Source organism: Dysidea avara, chromosome 4 (assembly GCF_963678975.1).
Source record: "Dysidea avara chromosome 4, odDysAvar1.4, whole genome shotgun sequence".
Classification (NCBI taxonomy): domain Eukaryota; kingdom Metazoa; phylum Porifera; class Demospongiae; order Dictyoceratida; family Dysideidae; genus Dysidea; species Dysidea avara.
Window position 1 is genome coordinate 28,900,627 of NC_089275.1, and position 10,795 is coordinate 28,911,421.

The 10,795-nt window shown below is 38.7% G+C and overlaps 1 long non-coding RNA gene across 3 annotated transcripts; it reads right to left on the reverse strand.

The window, feature by feature from the left end:
* Positions 1-2,094: 2,094 nt before the first annotated feature.
* Positions 2,095-3,580, reverse strand: LOC136254045 (uncharacterized). Of its 3 annotated transcripts, none has more exons than XR_010700268.1 (5): positions 2,776-3,580; positions 2,589-2,715; positions 2,407-2,537; positions 2,271-2,360; positions 2,095-2,215 (listed from the first exon to the last, which is right to left on the reverse strand). It is a non-coding gene; the product is annotated as an uncharacterized lncRNA (long non-coding RNA). The 3 variants fall into 3 exon arrangements; XR_010700267.1 differs by having other exon boundaries at positions 2,589-3,440; positions 3,491-3,553; XR_010700266.1 differs by having other exon boundaries at positions 2,589-3,580.
* Between the last annotated feature and the right edge of the window lie 7,215 nt (positions 3,581-10,795).

Consider the following 10,795-nt stretch of genomic DNA (forward strand, 5'->3'; position numbering starts at 1 on the left):
TGGTCTTACTGATCAGTTGTGCACCACATGCCTAGAAAAGTCAGAGTGATATCTGATTTGTAATACAGCAATGTACCCCATGCAAAAATAGTTTGGCTGTACAAAAGTGACGTCCCCATCAAACTAAAAGTAACTGACAACTTAAAGGAGCTAATATTTGGGTGAGGCCAAGAAATACTGGCAAATAACTCGCTATAATTTATAAAAATTTGGTCTTTTATCATTGACTCGTACAGTCTTGCTGCATTCCTATTTAATTCCCTGTAACTCTAATTGGCTAGTAATTTAGCCGCTATATACAATGCTGGACTATTGAGAAAGGTACTAGCCTATTAGATTTACAGTGAATTAATTAAGAATACAGTCAGACTGCACAAGTGAATGATAAAGGGCCAAGATTATTGTAAATTATACTTAGTTTCCAGTATATATTGACATTCATTTCTTGGCCTCACCAGATATTAGCTCCTTTAGTTGCCAGTTGCTTCTAGTTTTGTGGACACATTTTTTTTGTATAGCCAAGCTGTTTTTGTATGGGGTATATCAAGACTCACGGTAGTGAGGCGCGCGGCCAAGAAACTACAAAGCGCACGGCCACTACTGTGAGTTATTTTCGTGTAGGGACGGTTTCACAATATTAGCCCTGATTTACGCAACATCTCTCAATAGGTTTGTATTGTGTTATGTAATAAAAAAATTATTTTCGTAGTAGTAGTAGTTTTCTTGCGACCGGTGCGGACTGTATTAAAACTCGTATTTAGACATATTTCGCTTTATTTCTCAACCTTGTGTTACACCTAGCGTCACCTTATACCAGTCAACTTACCCATGTTTGTACAGTCCATCTAGCACTGACATTATCTAATCCTGGTTTGTTCATACGCGTATTTTCTTCGATCAAACCTCTAATCCTTACAATAACTTTTAAAGACACGATGTGTACACAAGCCCTAATGTCTGATAAACAAGTTGTAAAAGCGTGTAGAACCGTAAGTTCCCTAGGGAAGGTGTTTTAAGCAGAAATCTTTTAATCTCCATTTAGTGCCATGCCTCATGCGTGCATTGATAATTGGTAGATGTCTTATAAACAAGTGTGAAAGTGTCAAGAACGTAGCGTAACTAGAGAAGGTGTTCCAAGCATAATTCTTGTCACACCACACATGGTGTATTAAAATAACTTATGTGTTCTGGTGGTGCTCAAACCAGCTTGTTACATAGCATTATCCACCCTAACAGCAAGTAGTCACTCCCACTGTGGCTTTCGTCATGCATGTCATTTAATTAATACACATGTTACATAACAAAATATATCACATTAATTGTTTGTGACATTAACAATAAAATTCTGACAATAAAATGGGATAGTTAGTCCCATCACAACTGTACGCCTCATCCTGGAAATTCAGAAGATTGTAATCAACTGAGATATAATGCCAAGATCTTACCAGGCCTCATCGTCCAAGTACACTTGACAATTGAGAACTAAAGAACACACATAACATTATATAATTCCTCTGTCTATATAAACTTACTCCCCCGAACTTTGATCTTTACGTGTGTACCACTGCTAGTGAGAGAACTGCATGCTATGACCAAGTACCCTGTATCTGTAAAATTGACGGCATTAAATACAATACAGCTAAAAATCTGTCACTTTTTACACAAATGACAGATTTGGGGATCTGAAAATTCATCACACCCTTGAGGTAATACAAAAATTTCTTAGTATTCACACAGACTGACCTGAAGATCCACAATGTCCTTTGTTACTACCCAGTAGAAACCATCTTGCAAGATCCTGCAGGATCTGCGCATGTAAGTCTTGCAAGATTCTTGCAAAAGTCTTGTAAGATTTCTGTAAATCCTGCAGGATTCTCATTCTTGCAATAAAAAAGGACCTTTTCTTGCAAGAATCCTGCATAGTCCTGCAAGATTCTTGCAAGATCTTGTGAAATTTTCTGGCATATCTTTTCTTGCAAGATTTTACAAATCTATTCTTGCAAGAAAGTTTAATGCAATTCGGTTTCTTGCATGTCTTGCAAGACCATCATTAGCTAATTTACGCATGCATCCTATAGCTGGCCACTTATAATTCGATAATCAATGAATATGAAAACATTTATTAGAAGCTGAACATAATTTTGTAAATGGACATGACTCTTGCTCCAAGCTGTTGTATTTAACTCTTGATTGTTGTACAGAACTTGATTCCCAGCTATCGTAGAAAACAACACATTTAAGGAATGTTCCACCACTATATAGTTTGTTACCTATGTTTATCCATTGAAAATATGTCACATACAGTTGTCGTCAATGCTATTTCGGTTTTGAATTCCCCACTACATGCTGTATTAGGTAACCTGTAATATGTAGTTGCAATCATATATAAAACAGTATAGTCACTACCTGGAGCACATCATTTCGTTGTTGAGGTCAACTGATTGGATGATTGCCTGCATTATCTTGTTTACAACCTTATGTACAGTGTTAATGCTCTCAACTTTATGGGTATTCTCAGTGACGTTGAGGCATCCATACTAATAAACATTTAAATGCTCACTTATGTCAACTACACATTATCTCCTTACAGGATAAGCAGAGCAAGAGCCAACTTGGAAGTGGCAAGATGTAGCTAACCGCCTACTATGATGGGTATTGTATTGTAGCTATCTTTCTGTATGAAAAAATATTATTGTTCTATAGTGACTTGGTAACCTACAGTATAATATAGATACTAGTCACACCGGAATATGCCAATGATACAAACTAGCTTACCAGATAATTTAAGCAAGACATCACTGACTTTACTGCCTAGACGGCTCTGCATAGTGATGGAACTTCGGAGACGCATGTTCTCACACGTCGATAAATTCCCAGTTTCTTCGCCTTCACGCTAGAAAACTACGGTTGCAGTGTTGTAGGGTACCATCATGTAGTTTGCACCATAGCGGGCTGAAAGACCGGCCACTACTCGTAGCCGTCACAACCAGCTCGCACTAATACTGCACTTTTCCTCTCAGTCTTTAAACTTCCTTTGCCATGTCACAATAAGGTGCCATACTACAAGTAACGGCGACTTCCGCTAGAGCCGCTTTATGATGTAAATAGTCACGATGTCACAGCTCGAAAATAACTCCCACTGGAAGAAACCGGCCAGCAATCATTCAAAATACGAGTAAAAACTTAAATGTCACCTTTTAGATCAAGAATTTCACTGATAAAATAATGCTTTCTTCACTACTCCACTCGACACCGTTGCTAAAGAAGCCGTTTCTATGGTAATATTCTTTACTCTAAATAACGCGCTTATTATAGAATATTGTATTTAATAATTTGAAATGCATTTCGGTATTTTTCTGCAACAGCTTATCCTTCTGGTGACTCTGTGACTTCTGTCAGGCTCTTGGCATGGTGTTATCAGTCTTGTATAGCTATAAACACTGAAAGAAAGAAAAAAAACATGAATGACAACTACCTGTACTGAAGCTACCTGTAAAATGTATTGCTATAACATGCTGTTACTTGGATATCTTTGTACTCTCCATGAACTACTGGCTCCAGGGGTAGCTAGCTACTAATCCAGAACTTTCCTCAATTCGGCAGATAGTCATCATAGTATGTAAATCATTTTCCCCAAAGTACATTAATTCTTTCAAGTGTATATATATATATAATTAAATTCAAGTAAGAAGGTTTGCAAGAATCTGTATAGTCCTTGCAAGATTTTTATGTTCTTGCAAGAATAGAGTAATTCTTGCACTGGATATTCCTGCAGTCATATTTTCTTGCAAGATTTTAACTACTCTTGCAAGAATTTGACGAGAAATTCTTGCAACTATAAATTCTTGCAAGAACTTGCAGGATCTTGCAGGTTCTTGCAAGATGGTTTCTACTGGGTACAGTCCACGTACACTTGACAATTGAGAACTAAAGAACACACATAACATTATAAAATTCCTTTGTCTACTTACCCCCCAAACCTTGATCTTAGTTGCCAAGTTTAGAGCAGCTATAGCCAAGTTATGTATGTAGCACTGCTAGTAAGAGAACCGCATGCTATGACCAAGTACCCTGTACCTGTAAAATTGACAGGCGGGCATTAAATACAATACAGCTAAAAATCTGTCACTTTTTACGTAAATGACAGATTTGAGGAACTGAAAATTCATCACACCCTTGAGGTAATACGTTTGAGGATTCACAAGTTGGCCCAGCAGTGATCTTACTACACAGTGTCCTGAGTAGACAGGTTTCACTGTACATAAAAACCAGTATATATGCAATGTGAAAGAGTATTTTTTTTGTACAAGCATCATGTAGATTACCTTACTTCTTCCACCTAGTTCCAGGACTTCTAAATTGGTACTACAGTGACAATGAAAGCTGTTTGGTCTGTACGAGTACACCTTGTTGACAATCCATCCATGAGATATAATTTCAAGCGGGATAAGGCCACTCCAAATAAATTCTCTGTTTCCCGTCCTGGACTCAAGCATATTTGCATGCGGGCGGGCGGTCCATTTCCATTATTTCATTATAAGATTGGCAGCTTTTCAAGCTAGTATTTGCCTGGTACAACCATAAAAAGCTGCACAAAAGCATGCTTAGGCTTGTTCCTTTCTTTTTAAATTGCAAAACTTAACACAAACGTGAAGTTTGTGCTGACTTGATAGCACTGCTGACACGTGAGCTTTATTGAGCCTGCCAGTATGCAAGAATAACCGGGAAATAATAGAAGAATACAGAATAATGGAATATTTAGAGCTGACAGTAACCAGATGCGGGCGGTGGACGGGAAACAGAGAATTTATTTGGAGTGGCCTAATATTGGTATTTGCTGCTACTCAACTTGGTACCATCACAGAAGTTTTCAGCTTGGTCTCAGTGAACTTGCACTAGTCAGTGCAGACGTCTGACAGTCTAAAAACATACACGCGGTTAATCAGTGTGAATAGATGTGGCACTTCATTACTGAACCTCCACTCCTCGTTTCGTTACTGAACATCCACTCCTTGTTTCGTTACTGAACCTCCACTCCTCTTTTCGTTACTGAACCTCCATGAAGAGCTGAGTACATCAGTATTCTCGCCGGCGACTCTTTAATACCCATTTGACGTTCTTCTTCAAGCGGTGTACACTCTACGTATCTTAGTTTCAAATCAGTTAAATACGCTTCGCCGCTCCATTGAAATCCAGTTACAAATATTTAGTAGTATTCAGTTTCAGTCCTCTCAAGACTGAGACATGGACTGCCATCAATAATTAATAAACCGCGTATCACGTGTATTCACTTGAGGTGTTGCAGGGACTTTCCAACAGATTTCCCCTAAATAGGCCATGTGATCATTGTCAGTCAAGTGGAACTTGTTCTTGGTTATGGCTCTACAATGTGGTACTCGTACTTTAATGTATTTTAGTGTTTAATAATATTATACTTCCCTCTCAAGACATGGACTGCCATTAATAATAATATAAATTGTGCATCAAGTGTGTTCACTTTTCACTTGAAGTGTTACTAAGCAGGGTCTTTCCAAGGGATATCCCCTAAATAAGTCACGTGATAATTTTCAGTCAGGTGGAACTTATTTATTTCCATTAATGCACCATGGAGCTTGTGTTGTGGCTTTCATTAATTGATCATTATGCACATACCATGGTGCAACAAAGTTTGTAACAAATTGCTGGAATGTGGTTCATGGTTTGCCGGTATGAGCTTGTGTTGTGGCTTTCAACTTTTGTAACAGATTGCTTGAATGTACATATGCATGTGGTTCGTGGTTGCCAATGATTGTGTATATGAGTTGGGGTTGTTCCACACAGCTTGCACAATATTCAGATGTCTGCATGACGACACAAGGTTAAGTGAGACCTGTAAAAGAACAAGCAGGCACTGAACTTAACCTTAAATTAAACACACATGCAACTAACCTGGAACATCAGTCGCAACACCAAAGACACTTGCTTGGATATCCTCATGGCTTAACTATGGAGTGACATGTGTAATTAACCGGCACTAAACAGTATCTACAACACAATTTTCTTTTCTGCAATAACTTTTTAGCACCAAGTAAAGGCACTACCATCTCTCCTACAAGAGCATTTCACAAGAGATGTGATATTAACTTGAGTACAACCAATATGTGGTGTATGTTTGTGAACATGTGTGTATAGTGTTTGCACATTTTGTGTGCGTCTTGTGCTTATATATGATGTAAGCATGTGTTTGTATGTAATGAAATAAAAATAATAGTATGATGTTTGTGATCTCTTTCATAACCCTTAGCAAAGCATCTAGCTACTCTACGAGTGGCAAACCAAGTTGATAGGTCGTCCTCAGGGCACTATGGCAGTGGTCATAGCAGGTTTTATTCATTGACAAGTACAGAATGATTGATATACTCCAATAGAACAGTCAAGCAATAAATACTCTAATACAACAGTCAGGTAATAAAATACTCTAATACAACAGTCATTGAACAATATAGCTGAATATTTACATCTCTGTCTGAAAACACTCCCAGATCCCAGATGCAATCTCAGAGTTGCTATTTCAAGATGGTGGCATTCCCCAAGATCACCTAGAAAAGCATGCTTTGCAAATAAGTGCTTTACACACATCTTCGGTAACCCTGACTATAGCATTATTGCTTGGCATGACCAGTAATTTCCACTTGCCCTTGTCCTAATAAAAAATTATCAGCTACTATAGGAATGTATGTTATATGCTCACCACCTATCAGCAGATTTGTGTTTGCTTGCAACACCTCTACAAGGCAGAATTCATCATACACCCCCCATGGCTTGAACATTGGGTCTGTAAATTATATCTAATCCAAAACAGCCAAGCTGTAAAAAAGTGTGCGGCCCTCAAAAAGGCTATGGTGAAAAAAGATGTGAAATCCAAGGTGGCGGCCAAGAAATGGCTGTGATGGTACGTTAATGGTAAAAATTTTAATAACGAAAATTCAGGTGAATTTGGTGCCGCTTGGTCTTGCCACAAAATTCACCTGAATTGCGTTATTAAAATTTTTACTATTAACCTACCATCACAGCCATTTCTTGGCCACCACCTTGGATTTCACATCTTTTTTCACCATAGCCTTTTTGAGGGCCGCACACTTTTTTAACAGCTTGGCTGTTTTGGATTAGATTTCATTTCTTTTTGCATTTGTATACCCCAAAGCCGGCCTATCGGCTTTGAGACTTTATAACCTATCTTTTTTTCTTTATCACAGGAAGAAGAAAAGATGAAGAAGATGTACTTTAAATATTTTATCAGTAAATGTACAAATTATATATATAATCCAACAACTGAATGTGTTACTGTATAATACTCTCAATAGCAGCTTGACGTATTATATTGAAATACGTCAAGCGATTAGCCAATAGAATTAGTATTACACTTGTTTGTCAAGGTCCCACGACAAAAATCTATAATACTAATTTGATTGGCTAAAATAGAGTGGTGTGTTTATATTAGAAGTAAACGTCCAATTTGACAACTATTGTTACCATAGTGATAGATGCCCCCAAGGTATGACATAATATGGTTGCTTAGCAACGGTTGCTAGGTAACCGTTGCTGAGGTAAAAGTCATTTTGAGACCATAGCAATGGTTGCCAGGCAATGGTTGCTAAGTGTGATTGGACTTTTGCAGTGGTTATTTTTCGAATTTCTGTTGCCTAGTAACAGTTGCTATGGTTGTCGGATTAATTTGTAATAGGACGGATGGCTGTGGTATTCGGGATTAATAGTTCTCGCATTGTAAACAGGAAGGAAATAGTGCTCGGCTTCGCCTCGTACTATTTTACTCCTTCCTGTTTACAATGCTCGCACTATTAATCCCAAATACCACAGCCATCCGTCCTATTACATATACTAATACATACATGTATCAAGACTCACGGTAGTGAGTCGCACGGCCAGTAAAGCAGAAACGCGCGCCGCAGACAATAAATGACACGACCACTACGTGAGGATTTTACAGGAACGAATGTTGTCAAATTCAGCCGTCCTGTAACTCACCCGCCTCTTACGCTATCCCTCTGAAACTCTAGAGTTGACCTCATCGTGTCACTAGTAACTACCACACAAGCAGTGAAGCAAATCCATGCCGATTGTTTCGTGATCGAGATTGCCGACATCAAAGGGGAAGTTTCATTTTTATTTTATTTTTTTTTATCGCATGCGGTTAGACGCAACCGCAGGTGTATGCCTTGCGTTCCTTTGTGCATTCCAAACATTGATTGCCCTGCTATCGCTTCAGTATTCACTCAATCGCCTCAAGATTCACATCATCGATTTCACCATACATGATTATCCTACAGTCGTAATTTCAGCACCAAACAAAGTTTCAGTCGTCCTCAGTCGACCTTGAGGCCAAATACAAAACCCAGATTGTTATTTTCTGCAATACTCGCTTGGCATGTAGGGCAATGTGTCTTTAAACTGTTCTAAAAGTTTCGTTTAGATTGAAACATATGTTTTTGAGAATGGCTAGTTTGAAATTTGAATTTAGTCGCCCCCACGTAATTTGCTCCCTAAGAATTTTACTTGGAATTTAAAAAATGACGCAGAGCACAACTGCGGTCACTGGGTATTGATGAACTGGTGCTCTATGTAGTTAATCAGTGCATAAAGCCACAAAGAAGTGTGCTGCCCTCAAAAAGGCTATAATCTATGGTGCTGTATACCATCGTTCGTTTTTAACAAATTTAGTCGCCCCCACCGTGATGTAATTTGTCCCTCTAAGGGCGCGGCTTAAAGAATGACACAATACAACTGCGGTTACCAGATTTTGACACAAGCTGCGAGTAATTAGCACATGTAGCTAGCCAATTGTCACCATGTATTATTACATTTTATAGCACCCCCACACAAAAATTATACATGTAATTACAACATACAGAGGACACATGAATGCCAAAAACTTTTCACAACAATAATGTAAGAATTGTACAATAATGGCTGTAATATAATAGCTATGAAATGTTTTCCAGTTGCCCGCCATGGTAGCAAGTCTCACATGACGGCATCCAATCCAAGCACAATGGGAGTAACGAGTAAGTATGATGACAACAAGTTGGTATGACTCCATTTGTAGAATCCAGATGAGTGGGTGTGGCTCCAGTATTTCTAAACAGTTAACAAACATTCCTGTTATAAATACGTGCTAGAGTTGCAATATAATAGCATAGTATTTAAATGCAACAATACATAGTCTCCATTGCATCACTATCAAACAACACTAAGTGGAGGATATTGTTGCATCTCTAGTATGTGCACTCTATCAGTACAACCTGTCTTAATGGCCTCCAGTATAGAAAGACAACCTCTCTTGAAAAGCCAATTCCAATTGAGAATTTATACACTGTTACCTGCTTATTGAGTGAAGGTGGCAATAAACAAGTTCCACCGTAATTTATACACATGATCTGATCTGTATATGTGACTGGGCCTGCGAAAACAGGGCATGTGGGCACAAACTACACCCCATCACTCCACAGGTCATATCTCAGTATTGGAATAGTATATTTGCATTCTGTAACTTGCATCATGATGCCAATTAAATGCTTACTAAGAGCTGAAAATTGCAATGCCATAGCATAATGGTACAAAAAGTTATGAGTGATGAAATTGTGAAAAAGTAGGCAAAAATCATGTGCCCACATGCCCTATTATCGCAGGCTCGGTCACATATTCTGTCAGTGGATGAGATCCACTTGGCCAGGACAAAATGTGACCCAAATGTCCTGGATGATCCATACTCAACCCACTTATGACCCAGTGGCACAATGGAACTGAGTATAGAGAATACAATTATATTTATTTCTAAGATGTGTGGATGTGTGGACACATTACAACACATTACATGTACATACAAGACATGCTACATACTGTTTTAGCACTTCAAGTCACCACATTATGTACGGACCAGTCAACAATGCTTCATAGTGCCCATCAGTAAACCCGAAGAAAAGTTACGAAAAATAAAAATTCACATAAGTACAATGAAACCTCATTAATATGGCCAGCTGTGGAACCAAAAATTTGGCCTGAATAACAAGGTGGCCTTATGAATGAGGTCATAAAGTACTGCTTAGCTATATTTGGGATCTACTAGAGGTGGCCAATATAATGAGGTGGTCTTATTAATGAGGTGGCCGCTAACTGAGGTTTCACTGTACATACAGTTCACAATGGTGAACAATATTAATGGTTAACAATATACACTGAAACCTGCAGGTCACTTGTGGAAGATTGCTCTCTACACAAAATGACACATTCAGAGATGGATGATACAGTAACACATTGTGACTTCAATAGTCGTGATGTGTCACTGCTAGGCAGCAACCATATACACGGCACTGCCAATGCACAACATCGCAGGGTTCTGCCCAGAAATTCCTGAGTGGTGGCCTAAAGTTAATATGAACTGATATGTTGTGTGTTATATTAGGGTATTTTGCACGTGCATCAGTGATATATGTAAGAATTGTACTGGTTGGATTTAAGAGGGTACTGGTCGGTTTTTAGAGGTACTGGTCATTTTGAACCACTGCCGACCAGTGTGGGCAGAACCCTGACATCGCACTTGCTTGTACACACAATTTTGCTCAAGATTTTACAAATTGATAATTAAGGGGTGTGGAAACTAGCTGCTCGCTCGAAAGACTGTGTGGCAGCTGTTTCCCTTCTGTACAAGTGGCCACCAAGACAGGTCCACTGTGGATGAAAGCCAGGTATTAGATATTTGGTATTTCATGTGTTGAAGGCATTCCAGGGCTTCCGGTAG